At 44.3% G+C, this 22,267-nt stretch overlaps 1 protein-coding gene across 3 annotated transcripts in view; it reads right to left on the bottom strand.

Moving 5' to 3' along the window:
• WDR33 (WD repeat domain 33) overlaps nucleotides 1-22,267 on the bottom strand; it is a 162,431-nt gene that overhangs the window by 34,099 nt on the left and 106,065 nt on the right. The window lies entirely within an intron of this gene.

Genomic DNA, 22,267 nt, shown 5'->3' with positions numbered 1-22,267 from the left:
ACAAAATTAGCGTCCTTTTTTCCCCACAAATAGAGCTTTCTTTTGGTGGTATTTGATCACCTCTGCGGTTTTTATTTTTTGCGCTATAAACAAAAATAGAGCGACAATTTTGAAAAAAATGCAATATTTTTAACCTTTTGCTATAATAAATATCCCCCAAAAACATATATAATTTTTTTTTTTTCCCCTCAGTTTAGGCCGATACGTATTCTACCTATTTTTGGTAAAAAAAAAAATCGCAATAAGCGTTTATCGATTGGTTTGCGCAAAATTTATAGCGTTTACAAAATAGGGGATAGTTTTTTTTTCTACTAATGGCGGCGATCAGCGATTTTTTTCGTGACTGCGACATTATGGCGGACACTTCGGACAATTTTGACACTTTTTTTTCACAGCAAAAAATGCATTTAAATTGCATTGTTTATTGTGAAAATGACAGTTGCAGTTTGGGAGTTAACCACAGGGGGCGCTGTAGGAGTTAGGGTTCACCTAGTGTGTGTTTACAACTGTAGGGGGGTGTGGCTGTAGGTCTGACGTCATCGATCGAGTCTCCCTATAAAAGGGATCACTCGATCGATGCAGCGCCACAGTGAAGCACGGGGAAGCCGTGTTTACATACGGCTCTCCCCGTTCTTCAGCTCCGGGGCGGCTATAAACGAATAGCCGCTCCGTCGTCCCGGATCGCTCCTGAAGCCACAGGGACCACCGCAAGTACCAGGGGGGTCCCGATCGGACCCCCGACCCACAGCTAGGCAGGCACGTACAGGTACGTTGATGTGCCTGTCCGTGCCATTCTGCCGACGTAAATGTACATGCGGCGGTCCGGAAGTGGTTAATGAATGATAAAGCAATGATCTAAAAATTATCTGAAAAAAAAAAAAAAAAAAAAGGAGTCGCTAATGAATTTTAGTGTTTCACTGATAACTTATCTAGTTAATTTTGCCATCACAGCTGCCTAATCACTTTCTGTGAATTTTCCCCAGTATAAAAATTTGCTGGCTACAGCAGCCAGATTAGCAATTTTGCATATCTGTGCAAACCCAATATGCAACCGAGAGTTAGAGAGCCTAAAAGTGGCAAACACTTCCAGCTGGAGAGGCGAGGTGTTTTCTTTTCTTCTGTGCAAATGCATAATTAGCTTAAACTTAAAAACTGTTAGTGCCGGTTCACACAGGGGCAACCCGACTTACAGCGCGACTTTGCAAGGCGATTTAGAGGCGACTTTCGCATGACTTCAGCGTGACTGAGCAACTTACAATGAGACTTGAAGTTGCCAACAGGACAGGCAACTTGGCTGTGGCTAATAACAGAATAATCAGCTCTGTGGGACGGAGGGGTTTGCCTGGGTAAACTATTTTATTTTCCTGTAAAGTTGCTTCAGTTAAGATGGAGATCCGACTTTGGAGACAACTTGCATTGAATACAAATATCTTTTTTTATGAGTTTTAATCCAAACAAAAGAGGGTAAATTAGAAAACGTGGTCACATGCCAGTCCCAAACCTGTGACTGAACAGTAAAAAAGCAGCAGAACATTGATAGGTTATTCTTCTGCTCTCCTATGTGCCTATACTATCTTAGGGATATCCTCCTAACTCTCACAGGCTAAATGCTGCTGTACAGGGATTACAAGAGGCTGATGTCAAGTTTAAAGCGCTTACACTGTATTTTAACCACTTGACCTCCAGAAGATTTACCCCCATTCATGACCAAGCCATTTTTGCAATATGGCACTGCGTTACTTTAACTGACAATTGCACAGTCATGTGATTCTGTATTTTTTTGTTTTTGCACTATAAACAAACCCAAAAAAAAGGCAGACAATTTGGAAAATACAAACGATTTTTTTACTTTCTGCTATAAAACAACCCCCCCCCCCCAAAAAAATAGGATTTTTTTTGTACTTACCATAAAATCCTTTTCTCCATCGTCCATGGACGGATACAGCTCCTTAAATCTTGACATTTGGGTTATGTTCCTATTCATAGGAGAGGACTAGGCAGAATATGTTGGTCATCTTAAAACATGCAACTTTAACAGAGTTGAACAACCCCCCCAGGGGGCGGTCCCTCCGGTCATAACCTCTCACCCTGCAGCATGCAGCTCAGTTCATCAAAAAGCAGTACAAACTTAAAAAGGAGGGGTGGGTGCTGTGTCCGTCCATGGATGACAGAGAAAAAGGATTTTACGGCGAGTACAAAAAATCCTATTTTCTCTTTTCGTCCATGGACGGGGACAGCTCCTTAAATCTTGACATTTAGGACGTCCTCAAACAGTGTCAGAAAAACGAGGGGTGGGAACAGCAATCAAAAACCAACTTCACCCCAAACAAGCAGAGCTCCTCAACGGAGGAGGTGCAAACTCAAACAGCCACCCGAAGAAGCATTCACATCAACCTTGTAAAATTTGGAAAAGGTGATGTTGGAAAGCCCAGGAAGCACCAATTGCCCTGGTCGAATGCACCGTAACAGGAAAAGGAGGCGCCCGCCCCTTAAGGGCGTAGGCCTGGATGACGGTCTGCCTGATCCACCGGGAAATGGTGGCCGGCGAGACCACCAGGCACTTCTGCGGACCAGATACAGCCACAAACAGTGAGACCGACCTCCGGAATGAAGCCCTAGCAGACAAGTACACCCGCAGAGCACGTACCACGTCCAAGGTATGTAACGCAGCCTCTTTGGGATGCGACGGTAGAGGACACAAGGACGGAAGTACAATGTCCTCATTCAGGTGAAAAGCTGAAACTACCTTCGGAAGAAAAGAAGGGCACAGGCGTAGCACCGCTTTATCCTTGTGGAGGACCAAGTATGGAGACTTGCAAGACAAGGCCGCCAACTCAGAAACACATCTGACAGATGTAATGGCTACTAGAAAAGCCACTTTCTGAGAGCGTCAAGAGAGGAATTTCTCTGATGTTCTCGAAAGGAGGCTCCTAAAGAGCTGAGAGCACCAGATTCAAATCCCACGGAGGAAGCAGTGGTCTAATCGGGGGAAGCCCCTGCACAAAAGTACCTACCAGCGAGTGGGTTGCCAAGGGTCGTTGAAAGAAAACAGCCAAGGCTGAAATCTGACCCTTAATGGGGCTTAAGGCAAGTTTCTGATCCACTCCACGCTGTAAAAACAGCAGGACCCTGGACGCCACTACATCTCCACGCACATGGAGATGTAGGCCTTCCAAGTGCGATGGTAGATCTTCCGCAAAGAAGACTTCCTTGCCCTCAGCATGGTTGAAATGACCGAGTCCGACAGACCTCAGTCCCTTAGCACATGGCTTTCAATAGCAATGCCTTTAAAGCCAGAGACTGTAAAGCAGGATGAAGTATGGGACCTTGAGACAGAAGGTCCTCCCGCATAAGAAGCTGCCAGGGTGCATCCGCCACCAGGCGCAAGAGGTCGGCATACCAGGGATGCCGGGGGCCAATCTGGAGCGATTGGAATCACCGGGATCCCCTCTGTGTCCACTCTGCGGAGCAGACGAGGAAGCAACTTCCGTGGGGGAAAGGCATAAATTAGCCGATACTGACCCCAGGGGGCCACTGTGGGGGCCGACTCTGGACCTGGCCACAAACCTCGACACCTTGCGATTAAGTCGAGAAGCCAGGAGATCCACATCCAGCATCTGGCGACTTAGGTAGTCCGCCTGCCAGTTTTCTACGCCCGGAATGTAAATGGCTGACAGAGCCCGCACGCTCCTTTCTGCCCACCGCAGAATGTGAGCGACCTCCGATGCCACAGCCGAGCTCCTTGTTCCCCCCTTATGGTTGACATAGGCCACCGCCGTGGAGTTGTCCGACTGGATCCTAATCGAATGACCCTGTAGCCTCTGCGATCACGAGGAGAGGCATAGCCGGATCGCTCGAAGTTGATCGGCAGGCGAGATTCGTCCAGAGTCCAGCGACCCTGGGCCGACTGGACCTCCCAGACTCCCCCCCCCCCCCCCCCCCAACCTGAGAGGCTGGCGTCCGTCGTGATCACAGTCCAATGGAAAGGAAGGAACGACTTCCTGGACTGAAGAGCCTGGGGATCTCAGCCACCAACTTAGGGAAGCCCGGACCAGGTGACTCACCTGAATCTGACGATCCAGAGACAATGGAGATCTGTTCCATTTGGACAGGATCTCCTTCTGCAATACTCGTGTGGAATTGGGCATACGGTACTGTCTCGAAGAAGGCCACCATGAGGCCCAGAACTCGCATGCAAAAAACGGAGAGACGACTATTTGTGGGATGCTAACAATTTCACGCCAACTGGCGTGTCTGCAACTTCCTCAAAGGAAGAAAGACCTTCACCTCCGAGGAGTCCAGGATCAACCCTAGGTACTCCAGACGCTGAGTCAGTAACAAGACCGACTTCTGAATGTTCAACACCCAACCAATTTCCCGGAGGGCCTGACTGACTATAGACACGTCGTCCTTTAATTTTGAGCCAGAAGCAGCTCTCAGAAGAAGATAGTCTAGGTAGCCCACAATAGCAATGCCTCGCTTTCTCAGCAAAGCCAGAATGGGGGCGAGCACCTTGGTGAAAACTCTTGGTGCTGACGCTAAGCCAAAGGGACGAGCCACAAATTGATAGTGGTCTTCACTGATTGCAAAGTGCAGACACCTCTGATGCAGGTGCAGATGGCTGGTGCAGATGGGGAAATGCAGGTATGCGTCCTTGATGTCCAGGGATGCCAGAAAATCCCCCGGGTGGAGAGCAGCAACCACCGAACGAATTGACTTCATCCTGAACTTTCGCACCCTCACAAAGGCATTGAGGTCCAAGATTGGACGGACACCATCCTTCTTTGGGACTACAGACAGATTCGAACAGAATCCCTGAAACCTTTTCTCCAGGGGCACAGGTAAAATGACACCGCACCTGAGCAAGTCTTGTACTGCTCCCAACAAAGCAGACCGACGAGCCGGAAGGAGAGGAAGATTTGAGGAAAATAATCTGTTTGGCGGACAAGAAAGAAACTATCTTGTACCCCGAAGTGACCACCTGGCAGACCCACTGGTCGGGTCGGAGAGCAGGGAGGTCCACCAAACTGCAAACTCGTGAAGCTGTCCCCCCACCCTTGAGTCGGGGGCAAAACTTCATGCGGTAGCAGGCTTGTTAGGCTTACACACCCAGGAACGCTTCTGTCCCCCAGCTGGAGCTTTGTCAGTCTGGGAAGATCTGCTGGCTTCTGCGCGGAATAGGAGGGCCCCGGCTTACGGCGTGGCTCCTTCCCCTTAGAGGACTGCAGGAGAAGTGTGCTTACCTCCAGTGACATCCTTAATAATGACATCAAGCGAGGTACAAAAAAGCCTCCCACCTTTTGAACGGCAAATCTGCCAAAGCTTTTTTGGATGCTTAGTTAGCGGACCAGCATTTCAGCCAAATCAGGTGGCGCAGTACCACCACAGATAGAGACTCTGGAAATCAAGGGGGCCGCATCCAGAGTGGCATCACAGACATACGCAAGGCCATGTACCAATTGGTCAGCCAGCCTTACGCACTCTGGAGGAAGCTGATGCTCAGCTGTCTGTTGCAAAATCTTTGCCCATTCAGTGAGTGTCTGAGACACCAAAGTTGCAGCCAATATAGGTCAACGCTGAACCAGCATGGTGAACATGGAGCGGGTCACCGCTTCGGACCTCCTATTAGTAGGGTCCTTAAAGGCAGGGGTCTCCTAAAATTTTAAGAGGAAATATAGACAGCCGCACACCAGAAAACCTTAAAAAGGTGGCCTTTAATGGTAAAAGGAAAAAAGGCACTACAAAACACAGCAAGCAGTGGGGTATATAGCTGACGCATTTCGCACTAGGGTTCAGTGCTTAGTCATAGCTAAAAACAAAATGAAATACATTCCAAATATATACACCCATCTAAAAACATTGTATGATCCGCCCTGCCTGTGATTGGCCATCGCTAATTGTGTGTAGTCAGTCAATGGGCTGACAACGATGATAATCACCTGCAGGAGTGGGCCAAGTAAATGAATGCGCCACACATTTTAAAAAATCGAATTAAATCAAGGAATGATGAGTAAAAATTAATGAAAATTAAACTTAAATGAAATCTAATAAAACTAATATACATACATAAAATCAATATAAGTGTGAACCGAACGAAAGAGTGTCATAATGACACAAATCGGTGGTAGATCAAACATTATTATGTATGCATGTATATTCCAAATTCGCCCTGTGAAACTTTGTAACAAAGTCAATTTGTATCACATGTAAATACGTGACCATGATAAAAATGAGTTTAGAAGTGAGGGTGTAAATATATGTAGAGGAACATTTGACGTGTGATGGACTCAAAAATGATGTGATGCGAATGAGGGGAGATAGAAAAACGATGGAAAAAGAATTGTTGTAATAAAGCCCAAGGGTGTGAGTGTGACAATGATAATAATGAGGTGTGTGAGTACATACTCATAAAGGGGCTCAAGTGGTGAATAAGTAAAAGGAAAGTATTATAGATGTAAATCCATGGTTCATTTATCCATTTATTAGAAAAAATAAATAAAGTCACAAAGTGTAAACCATAAAGTGGCAATATGTGTGTGTCTAAATAAGTGTGGATAGCTAATATGTATGTATATCGATGTAAAAAAGAGAAAGAATAAGCAATGACATTTTTTTTTTTTTTAAGAAGATGATGAAATACACAAGACAGAAATGTAAATATAGATATACATCCCATGATGTCCATTTCCTGCTGTTCGTACTTAAATTCCCACTGTTCATTCTTTGTCGTAGCGATTGAATACAACGATCGAATGAAAAATAAGAAAGATTTCCGAAATGTAAAATATATATTATATATATCATTATTTTTTTTTATTAAAATATTAAAGAAATCAAGCCAAAGCTTGATGTGAATGTGAATATCAATATATAAGAAAATATGTCACTCTCGAGTGCCATTGACACCTCAGTACATGTGCTCGCTGAAAACCATCCTTGTATATTCATGTATAACAAAGGTTCGGACGTAAAAAGTAGAGACGTGTGTACTGGATAGTTATGAGTACAATGTATGAAGTGCCGAGGACTCGGCCAATCCCACATATGTAGTCACGGGTAAAAATCAAAAAGTCAAGAAATCAAGGCACCATGAGACCATCAAGAAAAAAAGGGATGATGGATGATCGATGTATTAAATACAGTACATGTTATATAAATAACAATTGAATATAGGAAAGAAATCCTATATGACGTGGAGTGCTAACCTACACGAAAAAAGGATGTTTTAATAAAGACGAATATAGGTAGAGAAATGTGTGCAAAAGAAAGCATGTCCTGAATCTGATGTAATATAGATAAGACAATGATCTGACCTCACTCATGTGTTTCAATGGTTTGGTTTGTATCCGACTCTTGTCGTGTCGGTGGCCTGACAAGAAACCACATGAATGTGGTTTCCATAATATGAAAGACCAGGTGAACATCCTAATACTTTTACTTTTGTTTTTGGTAGGACCCTCCTCAGGGTGTATATGTTGTGTATACCTTGGTGTCTGAGAATTATATAAAATAAGTATGTTCCTGTTAGATCAACAAAAAACAAAAAGGAACAAACAATATAACCATCAAAACGATGGAAGAAAATACTCATGAAGACACCAAAGACACCAAAGACTGAAAACGTGGCACACTGCAATATTATGGTTGAAAATTGTTTCTTCCGAAAATATAGTAAAATGGTAAAGTACGGGGATCATATATGGAGTGTGTTAAGACACAGTATACATGTGGATGTCACAGAGCATGGTGGCATAGTAAACATAGCGCCTTTTATGGGGCACATACTCAAGCCGAAGACTAAGCATTGTGAACATGGAGCGGGTCACCACTTCGGACCTCCTATTAGTAGGGTCCTTAAAGGCAGGGGTCTCCTCTACCAGCAGAGTGGTTACCTTATTTAGCCGAGAGACCGGGGGGTCCACGACCAAGGGAGAGGCCCATTTTTTTCAAAAGGCTCTCCTCAAAATAATAAACAGATTGCCATGCACTGAGGGACCACAAAGGACTTCTGCGGCCGTTCCCATTACTTATCTATGAACTTATCAAAGAAAGTAACATAAGGAAAAACTTTCACAGAGCGGTTAGATTTGTGTGACCCAAAAGAAACAGACCCCTCTCTGTGGAAGTCCCAGCTGCATCTTCCAGCTTGAGAGTCCTTCACAGCATCATAAGTGCACTCACAAGTGCTGTCTTGCACTGACCAGGACGAGGGGTCCTGGTCCACATCCTCTGACATACCAGAACCGGGGTCCTGAGCCGCAGCCAAGCCCGAATCTGAGTCCGAGTATTCCCCAGAAGATGGCGGGGGCGCTTATACCCCCCCTTACGCCCGCTCGCGGCTTCTACCCTGGCAACACAAGATTCCAGGACTGCTGACAGCATATCCCTGGGAACCGCAGGTGCAGGGGCACCGTTTTCTGAATCTGGCAATTTAGGGGAAGAAAGGCCAGATACTGTCTCCATTATCACCCACTGACAGCCCTCAGGGACTAAGAGGAAAACACTTCTGCACCTTGCTGCACCAACCGGGGGGGGGGGGGGGGGGGGTTACCCAGGGGACTTGCCGCTCATCACCTCTGCCCGCCTTCCTTGTATACACAGCGTGTGTGTGATGAAAAAACAGAGGAAAACACTGAGGAGAATAAGCGTATATTGATTGGTTTGCACAAACGTTATAGCGTCTACAAATTATGGTGTGTGTGTGAGTGAGATAGAGATTTTTTTAAATATATATATATATATATATATATATATATACACACACACACACACACACACACACACATATATATACAAAACACACACACACAATATATATATATATATATATATATATATATATATATATATATATATATATATATATATATATATATATATATATATATATATATATATATATATATATTAGGGTTGTCCCGATACCGATACTAGTATCAGTATCGGTATCGGGACCGATTCCGAGTTTTTTCGGCGGTACTCAGACGCCGATACCCCGCCCCGATACACAAATAGAATACTTGCCACCCGCCGCCGCCGACACCGAAGCCGCAATCCGCCGCCATTCGCCGCAATCCCCCTGCCGCCGACTGTGTAATACGCCGGGAACATTACAGCTTTGAATAGCTGTAATGATTCGCATCGCGCATAGACACTCCCCCTTGCTCGGGTGAACTGTCCAATCCCGAGCAAGGGGGAGTGTCTATACGTAGCGCGAATTATTACAGCTTTAGCTGTTATGTTCCCGCGCGTATTACCAGTCGGCGCTCGGCGGCAGCGGGACACAGGTAAGGGGGACATCGCTGGATATGGGGGAGACGATGTCTGCATATGGGAGACAATGTCTGCATATGGGAGACGATGGCTGGATATGGGGGACAATGTCTGCATATGGGAGACAATGGCTGGATATGGGGGAGACAATGGCTGGATATGGGGGAGACAATGGCTGGATATGGGGGAGACAATGGCTGGATATGGGGGAGACAATGGCTGGATATGGGGGAGACAATGGCTGGATATGGGAGACAATGGCTGGATATGGGGGAGACAATGGCTGCATATGGGAGACAATGGCTGTATATGGGGGGGACAATGGCTGGATATGGGGGAGACAATGGCTGTATATGGGGGGGACAATGGCTGTATATGGGGGGGACAATGGCTGTATATGGGGGGGACAATGGCTGGATATGGGGGGGACAATGGCTGTATATGGGAGACAATGGCTGTATATGGGGGGGACAATGGCTGGATATGGGGGAGACGATGGCTGGATATGGGGGAGACGATGGCTGGATATGGGGGAGACGATGGCTGGATATGGGGGAGACGATGGCTGTATATGGGGGGGACAATGGCTGTATATGGGGGGGACAATGGCTGGATATGGGGGGGACAATGGCTGGATATGGGAGACAATGGCTGTATATGGGAGACAATGGCTGTATATGGGGGAGACAATGGCTGGATATGGGGGAGACAATGGCTGGATATGGGGGAGACAATGGCTGGATATGGGGGGGGACAATGGCTGGATATGGGGGAGACAATGGCTGCATATGGGGGAGACAATGGCTGCATATATGTGGGGGGACAATGGCTGCATATATGTGGGGGGACAATGGCTGTATATGGGGGGGACAATGGCTGGATATGGGGGGGACAATGGCTGGATATGGGGGGGACAATGGCTGCATATGGGGGAGACAATGGCTGCATATATGTGGGGGGACAATGGCTGCATATATGGGGGGGGGACAATGGCTGTATATGGGGGGGGGACAATGGCTGGATATGGGGGAGACAATGGCTGCATTTGGGGACACATTTAAAAAAAAGTATCGGTATTCGGTATCGGCGACTACTTGAAAAAAAGTATCGGTACTTGTACTCAGTCCTAAAAAAGTGGTATCGGGACAACCCTAATATATATATATATATATATATATATATATATATATATATATATATATATATATATATATATATATATATATATATATATATATATATATATATATATATATATATTAGTCCCTGACAAAAGTCTTGTCGCTTCTCTATTTTGTAGAAACTCCTGCTATTAACCTGACTTTTTTAATTAATCAATTGGTGTTAGAAATAAATTTTGGCAAGACAAAAGTTTTGTCGCCTATACAGAAATTGAACAACTTTACTGAAAATCCAAAAATATGTCAGCAAATTAAGTAGTGGTGCTGTGAGATCCAAATTTTATATCTTGTATGACTTTCATGAGCGTGAAGGACAGCATCCATGCGGTTTGGCAAGGATTCATACAATTTATTGATGAAGTCATCAGGAATAGCAAAGAAAACAGTCTTGCATGCCTCCCAGAGTTCATCAATATTCTTTGGTTTCGTCTTCCATGCTTCCTCTTTCATCCTACACCACATATTCTCAATGATGTTCATGTCTGGTGACCGGGCTGGCCAATCCTGGAGCATCTTGATCTTCTTCGCCTTAAGGAACTTTGATGTGGAGATGGAAGTATGCGATGGAGCACCATCCTGCTGCAAAATTTGGCCTTTTTAATGGTTGGGAATATAAGAGGTAGCGAAGATTTCTTGGTATTTTAGACTATTGATGTTGCCTTCCACCCTGCAGATCCCTCGCACACCCCCATTCTGGATGTAACCCCAGACCATGATTTTGCCTCCGCCAAACTTCACTGTTTTCTGGGTAAATCTCAGCTCCATGCGGGTTCCAGTAATATTTGCGGCGACTGTGGTGTAATTCAACAGATGATTCATCTGAAAAATCCACCTTCTGCCACTTTTCGAGAGTCCATCCTTTTAGCAGGCTGTGGTCCTTGGCAAATGCCACACGGTTTTTCAATTGTCTTTATTTTAGTGCTGGCTTATGGGCACTGATTCGACCATGGAGGCCATTTCGAGACAGAATCCGACAAACTGTTCTGGTTGACACAGGGACTTCAGGTGACCAGGTCTCGTGGAGCTCTGCTGCAGTGGAAAATGGGCTGGCCTTGGATTTTTGAGCCAACAAACGGTCCTCTCGAGCAGTTGTCTTGCGGGGTCGGCCTGGCCTTGTCCAAAACGTCTCCAGTCTCTTCAAATCTTTTTTTTATCCTCTGAACTTGACGCTGAGACACATTGAAGGTGTCTGCCACATCAGCAGTGGATCTGGTCTTCAGCATCTTGATAATCAACACTTTAGTCTCCGGGTGAATCTTAGGCATGTTTGCAGAGGTCTAGTTGCAGTTGAGAAGGTCTAGTGTACTGGTGTTCTTTTTATACACACCCGAGACCTAATTGATTCATTATTAGTCACTGGGGAAGCTCAGATAACAAGGCGACAACACTTATGTCTTGTCAAAAATTTACTCAATGGGCTTTACCAAGCTGTAAATATTAGAATACTTTTTGTCAATTTTGTTTTGCACTGAAACATTATTACAAAAGCTGTTGGGATTAAAATGACCCATTTCTTGTAACAAAATCTTGATTAGAAATATATTTTAGTGGCACTTCAGGTCAATTTGTACACAAGCGACAAGACTTTTGTCAGGGACTATATATATATAGTGGATTTTTTTTATACTAGTAATGGTGGCGATCAGCGACTTTTATAGCATGACTGCGATATTGTGGTGGACAATCTGACAGTTTGTGGAAGCCAGTGACACCAATACAGTGATTAGAGCTAAAAATATACACTGTCCCTGTACTAATGACACTGGCTGGGAAGGGGGTTAAACATCTAAGATAATCAAAGGGTTAACCGTGTGCTTAGCCAGTGTAAACTGTATGCTGCTTTTACCAAAGGGAAGCAATGGATTTTATTCCCTGCTTTGCTTGTTTACATAGGCAGAGGTTCTTTTCTGTGTCTCTGCCTGACGATTGGCGGGTGTCGGTGATCTGCCGTGCTGGTTCCAGGTATCACGGAAGTTCCAGCGCATGCGCGAACTGAGGCGCAGAGATGGTTCCAGCCATCGGGAAAGTTCCGTCAAGCACTGCGCAGGTGCAAACTTGCTGACGGAAATCCCCGAACGGCGGCCGGCATCCAGGGCGACGTGGACTTAGAGGAAAGTGGCCAGTCGGCCTCACGTCCTCGCTGCGCTCGGACGGCTCGCTTCGCTCGCTCAGCCTCCTGGCTCTTTTTTTAACATCCTCCAATCCACGGGGATGTTAAAGAATGAGCCTGGATGCCGGGCGAGGTTCGGGGATTTCCGTCGGGAAGTTTGCGCCTGCGCAGTGAGTGGAGGAATTTCCCCCATAGGGGAACATTGAGGACAAGTCACCGGTGGACATCCATTGCCGGGGAACCGCAGATGAGCTTCTGCTGTGAGTAATCACAGCAGAGGCGGTCCACACCCCCTAAGGTGCAGAATCACGTATGTATCAGTATACCTGCTATAGAGGGGTTAAAATGCACGTCATGATCTTTTAACCCCCTTAGCACCAGCACCTCCCGGCCCTTTAAGAGATTTCAGATGTCGGGAGGCAGAGGCGGGGATTTTCGGTCATGTGACTGCCATGACTGGCTGTCACAATGGTCACAGCATCGGAAAGCTTCCGATCGAGGTTTCCGCTACAAACCAGTAACTGTGCTGGGAGTGGGCAGGGTGCCCGCTCTCTGCACAGCATTGTTTAAAAAAAATGATGCACATTTGCAGCCTCTCAGCATTAAGGCCCATCCGCCAAGAGTATATATGCGTATGGCCAGCATGAAGACATTAATGAACATGTAACTACATTAATCTATGTGTTCATATATCTGCCTAGAGTGCAGCTTTTTAACCCCTTCACAACAGCGGCCCTTTAAGTAGGCTTTAACTACTTGCCAACCACCCGCCACAGATGTACTGCGGCAAGGTGGCTGTGCCAATACTGCGATTCGTGCACTAGTTTTCGTGGGGCTTCAATTGGCCAGCGGGGGAGCCAATCAGAGGGTCCGGCGGACTCTGTCTGCCAGCCATCGTTCCCTACAAAGACAGAATGGAGATCGCCAAAGTAAGGGAAGGCAGATCCCAGTTTTGTCAGGGTATGACACTGAGATCCATCTTCCTGCTAAGCAGGAAGACGAATCTATGCGTATCCCCAGTCACATAGTGCTCCATACAGTTAGTAAACACACCCAAGGAACATAGTTAACCCCCTTAATCGCCCCTGATGTTAACCCCTTGCCAGTGTCATTAGTACGTCAGTGCATATTTTAGCATTGATCATTGTAATAATGTCATTGGTTTCCCAAAAGTGTCAGTTAGGTCCGATTTGTCTGCCACAATGTCGCAGTCCCACTAAAAATCACAGATCGCCACCATTACTAGTAAAAAAATAATAAAAATGCCATTAAAATATCCCCTATTTTGTAGACGCTATAGCTTTTGCACAAACCAATCAATATACACTTTGAGATATTTTTTAACAAAAATATGTAGAAGAATACATATTGGCCTAAACTGCTGAATACATTTGTTGTGTTCTATATATTGTTGGATAGTTTTATAGCAGAAAGTAAAAAATTGTCTGTCAAAATGTTTGTTTATAGCGCAAAAAATAAAAACCTGCAGGAGGTTATCAAATACCACCAAATAACGCTATGTGTGGGGGGGTGTCAATTTTGTTTGGGCACAACGTTGCACGCCCTCGCAATTGTCAGTTAAATTGATGCAGTGCCATATCGCAAAAAAAATGGCCTGGTCATTACAGGGGGTAAATCCTTCTGGGGCTTAAGAGGTCAATGTCTGGAGGCAGAGCAGGTTCCTGATCAAGAGTCCACTGTAATAGCTTCTCACTGCGTCATAACAGATTGACACCACTCCAAGCCCACAGTATCAGTCTACCAGGTGCACACTGTATAAAGGTATTGGCAGAGAAAGAGCATGCACAATGCAGTGGTCATCAACCTTGTCCTCAGGGCTCACTAACAGGCCAGGTTTGCAAGACAACTGAAATACATTACAGGTGATATAATTTGCTGCTCAGTGATTGCAGTATTCTAGTCTGCATCTCCCCAAAGTAATACATAAAACCTGGCCTGTTAGTGGGCCCTCAGGGCAGGGTTGATGACCACTGCTCTAAGGTACAATGTTAACACACAAGTATCGCCGTACACTGTAATTAACTCCAGTGTGAAGTAAATGAAAGACAGGCTTCAGCTCAATCTCCGCCCATAAGTCACATCCCTCTGACATGTTGCACCGACATTGGGCATAATTGTAGAGGTAAGCACATCCTGTGGCAAAAGGGATTATGCACTCATGGAGCAATACTTGTATGCTATATTGGCTCTCACAGTGGTCACAGAAGCTGTAAACTAAGAGTTTTCAAAGCTCTTTCAGCACATACATTTTTTATTGCTGCCTGTGCTACCGTTAAGGAGATTCACCCTCTCGATTTGTCCTGTTTACCATTATTATTGAAAGTGAAAGTAAACGAAAAAAGCCCAAATTTTGGGTTGGCCCCAGAAAAGTAATAGAGGGGAAATCTTCCAATGGGGACACTAGTTCAGGTTACCTGGGGGTCCTCAAGGAATTCCCTTAATTTGCAGGGATTTTCTCACATTTCCTGTTTGGCTAAGAGACAGGAAGTCAATGGAAATCTCTGCAATGGGACACAGATGGTGAAAAAAAAAATCTCACAAAAGTTATAACCCTCCCTTACTCTATCCAAAATTAAAAAGTTTTGCCTATAGTTCTGCTTTAAGGGAACACCAATATAAACATACCGTATATACGCGAGTATAAGCTGACCTGAATATAAGCCGAGGCACCTAATTTTACCACAAAAAAATGGGAAAACTTATTGACTCGAGTATAAGCCTAGGGTGTCCATCTGCATGCCTCACTGTGTCCATGTGCATGCCTTACTGTGTCCATGCCTCACTGTGAGCCTAGGGTGTCCATGTGCATGCCTCACTGCACCTCACTGTGCCCATGCCTAGACTTACGTTTAACATGGGAGTATATAGAAGGGGTGCCCGGGTTTGAAAAAAAAAAAAAAAAAAAAAAAAAAACGGTGCTCCCTGGCCGTAGGTCCCCCAGATAGCAAATTTTGCCCACTTGGGTCGGCCGGTACCGGGTCCCCAAAGTTACCGGAGAAATTACAGTTTAACATGGGAGTCTATGGAAGGGGTGCCCGACTTTGAAAAGTTGGGACCTATGGCCGGCCAGTACTGAGTCCCCAAATTCCGGGAGATCAGGCGCAAAAAGGTGACTCGAGTATAGGCCGAGGGGGAATTTTTAGCACAAAAAAATGTGCTGAAAAACTCGGCTTATACTAGAGTATACAGGTGAAACTCGAAAAATTTGAATATTGTGCAAAAGTTCATTTATTTCACCAATTCAACTTAAAAGGTGAAACTAATATATGAGATAGACTCATTACATGCAAAGCAAGATAGTTCAAGTCGTGATTTGTCATAATTGTGATGATTACTGGGATAAAAAAATAGTCCACAAGAGAAGACCTGCTGGACAACAAGTGAAGGACCAAGCCTTACGCTATCAGCCCTTTGGATTAAAGGAAGATAGATATTCAAAAATGTGGGGAAAACAGACTAATATTTCATAAGGATAGCCAAGTGATCCCCTGAGACAGGTAGAGAACTCAAGGGAACCAACCCTGCGGTCTGTCAGACTGAAAAAGGAATTGGGTGCAAAACAAGTACACCTACAAAAGATAGGCAGGGATTAAAGGTATATCACAAGCCTATACTGGTGCAAGGGAACACCAAAATAGCAAGAGGATAGACAAAACCATCCATTTCAACACCCAGAGGTGTGTCTAGGGTCTGCAATACCTGTCTAATTTTAAAGCGGTTCTCCACCCTAAAGTGGAGTCCCGCTGATCGGAACCCTCCCCCCCTCCGGTGTCACATTTGACACCTTTCAGGGGGGAGGGGGGTGCAGATACCTGTCTAAAGACAGGTATTTGCACCCACTTCCGGCCACACGCTACGGGCAAAAGACGGGTTTTTCTGACTTCCCGTCTGTCGCCCGTTGTGTGCTGGGAACACTCGGCTCCCAGCACACAGAGTGTGAGCCAATCGGCGGGCGCAGCGCGACTCACGCATGCGCCGTAGGGAACCGGGCAGTGAAGCCGCAGCGCTTCACTTCCTGGTTCCCTCAGCGCGGATGGCGGGGGGAGCAGCAGAGAGACGAGCGATCGCTCGTCCTCTGCTGCGATCAGCGCTGGACTCCAGGACAGGTAAGTGTCCTAATATTAAAAGTCAGCAGCTGCAGTATTTGTAGCTGCTTGCTTTTAATATTTTTTCCCCATGGCACATCCGCTTTAAGCACAGAACATTCTAAGAATCTCTTGACCTGGTCCAGCAGTACTTTTGGTTGAGGAGTGATGGGCTGAAAACGTAGCAGTTGCTTGACTGAGGGCAGAACCAAAGATGGGATCAGGGGAAACTTCCTCAAAGAGTTTGCAGATCAGCCACAAAAGGTAGACTGTTTAAACTTTAAAGGATCACTAAAGGAAATATTTTTTTTAGCTAAATAGCTTCCTTTACCTTACTGCAGTACTGGTTTCATGTCCTCATTGCTCGTTTTTGCTTTGATGTTGCTGTAAAACTGCTCTGATCTCCACACTTCCTGGTTGTTTGTTTCCTTATAACCATCGTACTGGGAGCTTTTCACGATGGTCTAAGCTGTCATTACTGTGTGTCTAAAACTTAACAGAACCAATCAGATTAATTTTAAAAACAAAACACTGCCCTGGATTTGTTTGTTTTTGTTCTGTGCGTCTCTCTAGTTCACAGGAACATGAAACCAGTTTAAAAGTGAAACTAACCTGCAGGCACATTATATGATTGATTTGTATCTATTTGTAATCATTTTTAAAGTGGAGGTTCACCCTATAAAAAATTTCTAACACTGCATCCAGCCCAGTCCTGTATATTAAAATGACACTGACCTTTTTTTTTCTTTGCCGTAGATAGGGTTTAGCCGGGTAGGGAATCCCGCGTTCCTATTGTCATGCCAATTGATTGACATGCTAAACGACGGCGCACACAACGCGTCACGACTTCCCGAAAGAAGCTCGGGTCGGCTTGGCTCTATTCGGCACCGGTGCACAGGCGCCAAATAGAGCCGAGCCGACCCGAGCTTCCTTCGGGAAGTCGTGACGCGCTGTGTGCGCCGTCGTTTAGCATGTCAATCAACTGGCATGACAATAGGAACGCCCACTCCCGCGGGATTCCCTACCCGGAAGCCGCGGTGAATTCCACGGCTAAACCCTATCTACGGCAAAAAAAAAAAAAAGGTCAGTGTCATTTTATATGCAGGACTGGGCTGGATGCAGTGTTAGAAATTTTTTATAGGGTGAACCTCCACTTTAAAAGGAATCAGTTAACTTTTATGTCTCTATACCCTTTAACAGTAATTTCAGCAAAACATTTTTTTTCCTTTAGTGACCCTTTAAGTAATCAGATCCCACAAAAGTCTTTGCACATACTCTGATACCCCCCTTTACAAAACACTGGTTCGGGATGGGAGGACCACAGCTATGAGGATCAATTACAGATTACAGTTATTCACATTGGAGAAGAGGCACTTACGAGGGGATACGATTACAATGTCTAGTAACTATAATAATTTATTTATGTGCGCCCCAATATCTATGTGAAAAATGTAAATGTCACAACCCCAATCGCGTTCTCCGTTCTACTAACCAAAATCTACTCCAGATACCCAAGGCCAGATACAAGTCCAAAGGAGAAAGAAGATTTGCAGTCCAAGGACCTAGACTGTGGAATGCTTTACCAACCAGCATCCGAACAGAAGTGAATCACCAGGCCTTCAGGAAAAAAAACTCAAAACCCATCTTTTCTGAAGGCAAAATATAGTAGGAAGCGGATACCAAGCGCCCTGAGGTGATTCAGTTCGCATGTGTTGCACTATACAAGTTTCTCACTCACTACGTTTAGGTCCCCGAAGAGGACATGCAGCCATTATTTGAGATTAGAAGAAAGGTGTAACCTCAGATTGTGGAAAAGGTTCTTTAAGGTTTGAGCAATACAAATTTGAAACTCCCTTTCACATAAAATGGTACTAGAGAGTGTTCATGATTTAAAAAAAATGTTTAGTGGTCTTCCTAAGGAAGCATAATATAGAGGGCTAGTTGCTAGAGAATAAAAATAGCTGCACATAAGTTTAACTGGATGGGCCTGTGACTTTTTCGGCTTACTGGTCTGCTTGTTGACAATACAGTGGGCACGGTCTCAGATGACTTTGAATGCTGCCCAACACAAAATCATAAACTAACTTGGTTTGATTTTGTTTTTTTATTATTTGTAAAAAAGCATTTACACTTTAGGGGGTTATTTACAAAAGGCAAATGCACTTTGCACTACAAGTGCACTTGAAAGTGCAGTCACTGTAGATCTGAGGAGGACATGCAAGGAAAATAAAAAACAGCATTTTAGCTTGCACATTATTGAAAGATAAAAATCAGCAGAGCTTCCCCTCCGATCTACAGTGATCAAAAGCGATTGCACTTTCAAGTGTACTTGCAGTGCACTTGTAGTGCAAAGTGGATTTGCCCTTTCGTAGATAACCCCCTTAGTGAGCACATGTGGTTGAGGAAAATGTTTAGTCTCTTTACTGGAATTTTATAAAAGTTATCTTCCCAAAGAAAAATCTCACTTTTCCAAGCACGCCTTATCCATGTCATCAGTTTTCAGCAGCACCTACATTTGTGAGCAACTATTTTTAAAGCATAAAGCATGCGAGGGGCAAAATTAGAACCACAATATCTGATGCGCACCTTGAGAATTCATTGAGCATTGCTACTACATCCATGGAAAAAGATATTGACGTGTTAGTATATCAAAAACAGTGTCAGATATCGCGCAATTTATATGTTGACTTCTTTCACCTTTATAATAAAAGATTACAATAAAAAAAAAAATGTTGTATTACTCAGATTGTTACATCTAGCCGCCATACCGCTGGCAAAACGCCACTAGCGGAGGTTAAAAGCGCCCCGATAGCTGACGAAAAGCGCAGCGAAAAATAGGGCTCTAAAAGATATTATCGTTTGAAGTGCGGCCATCAGGATCCAGTTTCTTTTCATATGCTATTTGCATACTGAGCCAGTACTCACATCTGACGGAGGAGGAGATTCTGTGACTCAGACACTTGGAGCGGGTTCCTTTTCTGTTAGTCTGTTTATCCGAATTGTATACAAACTCAGGCAGCTGGTGCCGATGTAGGGGGCAGTGTAAACAGACTAGAGACATGGTGCTTCTAGAGCAGGAAAAGGAACAGGCACATAAATAGCAGAAAACAGCCTGGAGGGCAAGCCACATTCCAACCAGTGAATCACCACAGAGCTTGGTTTCCTTAGCCATAATTTTTTCTGTGGTAAAACCAGCAGTGGTGGGAAATTTGAAAAAGTGCCCAACAGTGAGATAGCAGCAGACCAGGCTCACACGCCAAATCTTTAGAGACAGGGTCATGGCCTGGGACTATGCCACGACTTCAGACCTGAAAAGTGATCTGAGGATAACACAGTACAGAAAGGTCTGAAAATTTCCAAATGCCCAGAGATCGCATTCCAGACTAGCCTAGCATGACCAGTCCAGGTATGGCCATCAAGGCTAGGCTAATGAAATGCCAGTCGCTATATAGGAACCAGCTGAAGCAGAACTACAGAAAGGAATTTTGATTAAGTCCACAAAGTAAAGAAAGCTATCAAAACAGACTTTCACCAGAGCTGGAAAAAAAAAATGGAAAAAAAAAAAAAAAAAAAAAAATGCCTAAACTCCTAGGACACTAGCAAAAACAGAGGCATGCTGAGTAGAGGAGGGGTTATATGGAGCCTGGCTTAAAATGTTTTATATTTATCAGTATCCTAACGTCCCGTATACTGTTTCTGAATTCATGTGTCTCTGATTTGATTAGAATTTTATTTAATTTTTTGGGGGGGGAGAAATATTGACTTAACCTGGTGTGTTAGCCTCGTCAATGAAGCACTATGTGGATTTATTTAACCTCTTGACCACCGCCCCATGTCAAAAAGACGTCCTCTTTTTAAAGTTGAATATCTCGATAACGGCAGCAGCTGCTGCCACAACCGAGATATTCATCTTTTCAGGGGGGCGGTGGTGTACACGATAACGGCGGTCTCCGCAGCGGATTCGCCGCGAGATCGCCGTTATCGGTGGCGGGAGAGGGGCCCCCCCCCTCCCGCCGCTCTCCCGCGCCCTCCGCCGCTTACCGGAGCCGTCGGTAGCGGCGGAGGGGATCGGATGTGTCCGGCAGCTGAGCGGGGACGGGACTGAAGGAGAAATCTCCTTCACCCGTCCTCATAGCTCTGCTGGGCGGAAGTGACGTCAAAACGTCAGTCCCGCCCAGCCTCTTAAAGAAACATTTTTTTTTTTTGTCATTTGAAAAAATGACTTTTTTTTTTTTAGCATTTAAGTCTAATTATGAGATCTGAGGTCTTTTTGACCCCAGATCTCATATTTAAGAGGACCTGTCATGCTTTTTTCTATTACAAGGGATGTTTACATTCCTTGTAATAGGAATAAAAGTGATCAATTTTTTTTTTTTTTTTTTTTCAGTGTAAAAAATTATAAAACTAAATAAAAATAAATAAGAAAACCAAAAATTTTTTTTTTAAAGCGCCCGTCCCGACGAGCTCGCGCGCAGAAGCAAACGCATACGCGAGTAGCGCCCGCATATGAAAACGGTATTCAAACCACACAAGTGAGGTATCGCCGCGATCGTTAGAGTGAGAGCAATAATTCTAGCCCTAGACCTACTCTGCAACTCAAAAAATGCAACCTGTAGAATTTTTTAAACGTCGCCTATCGAGATTTTTAAGGGTAAAAGTTTGACGCCATGCCACGAGCGGGCGCAATTTTTAAGCGTGACATGTTGGGTATCATTTTACTCGGCGTAACATTATCTTTCACAATATATAAAAAAATTGGGCAAAATGTATTGTTGTCTTATTTTTTAATTCAAAAAAGTGATTTTTATCCAAAAAAAGTGCGCTTGTAAGACCGCTGCGCAAATACGGTGTGACAAAAAGTATTGCAATGACTGCCATTTTATTCCCTAGGATGTCTGCTAAAAAAAAATATATAATGTTTGGGGGTTCTGATTAATTTTCTAGCAAAAAAATTGTGATTTTCACATGAAGGAGAGAAGTGCCAGAATTCACCTGGTGGGCAAGTGGTTAATAAGGTAAGAAAAAGACTAGGACGTGCAGTAACCCTTACAAAGCACAGATCAGGTGAATGCTGTTTACTGTAGTAAGGGCGAGCGACTGTTTTACTGCACTACGCATACTATGTTTTTGCCTTTTTAAGCAAAGGGTAAAAATCTTCTGTTGCTAGCTAGACAACAGTGCCCTAAAATGTACTTGGGTGATAAGACAATAAAAAGACCTGAAATAAGGAGGCTTTTCATAGTACAGATTTCACTTGATGCAAAAATGTAAAATTTATTGTTACTGAAAATGCAATACCTTTTTTTCTTTTATAAATATAAGCCATATAAATATATTTTTCACTCAACATTGACAATAGACATTGTAAGGTTCAGTAGATTCACCTGCAGCAAATGTAACTGAAAAGAGTAAGGTACGAAACTTTACAGCATTTTATGATGGCCTTTAAATTGTTTTGTATACAGTCAGAGGCAGTTTAGTATGGAAATACTGGAAAGGAATACTATGCCTTCTACATTCAATTTGTAGAGTCTGGCTTTTTTTATACAGAATATACAGACTACTAAATTGGTAACAAATTACTAAAATTGTGACTG

Source organism: Rana temporaria, chromosome 4 (assembly GCF_905171775.1).
Source record: "Rana temporaria chromosome 4, aRanTem1.1, whole genome shotgun sequence".
Taxonomy (NCBI): Eukaryota; Metazoa; Chordata; class Amphibia; order Anura; family Ranidae; genus Rana; species Rana temporaria.
The sequence above is the reverse complement of the archived record's forward strand: the minus strand, read 5'-3'. Positions and strand labels throughout refer to the sequence as shown.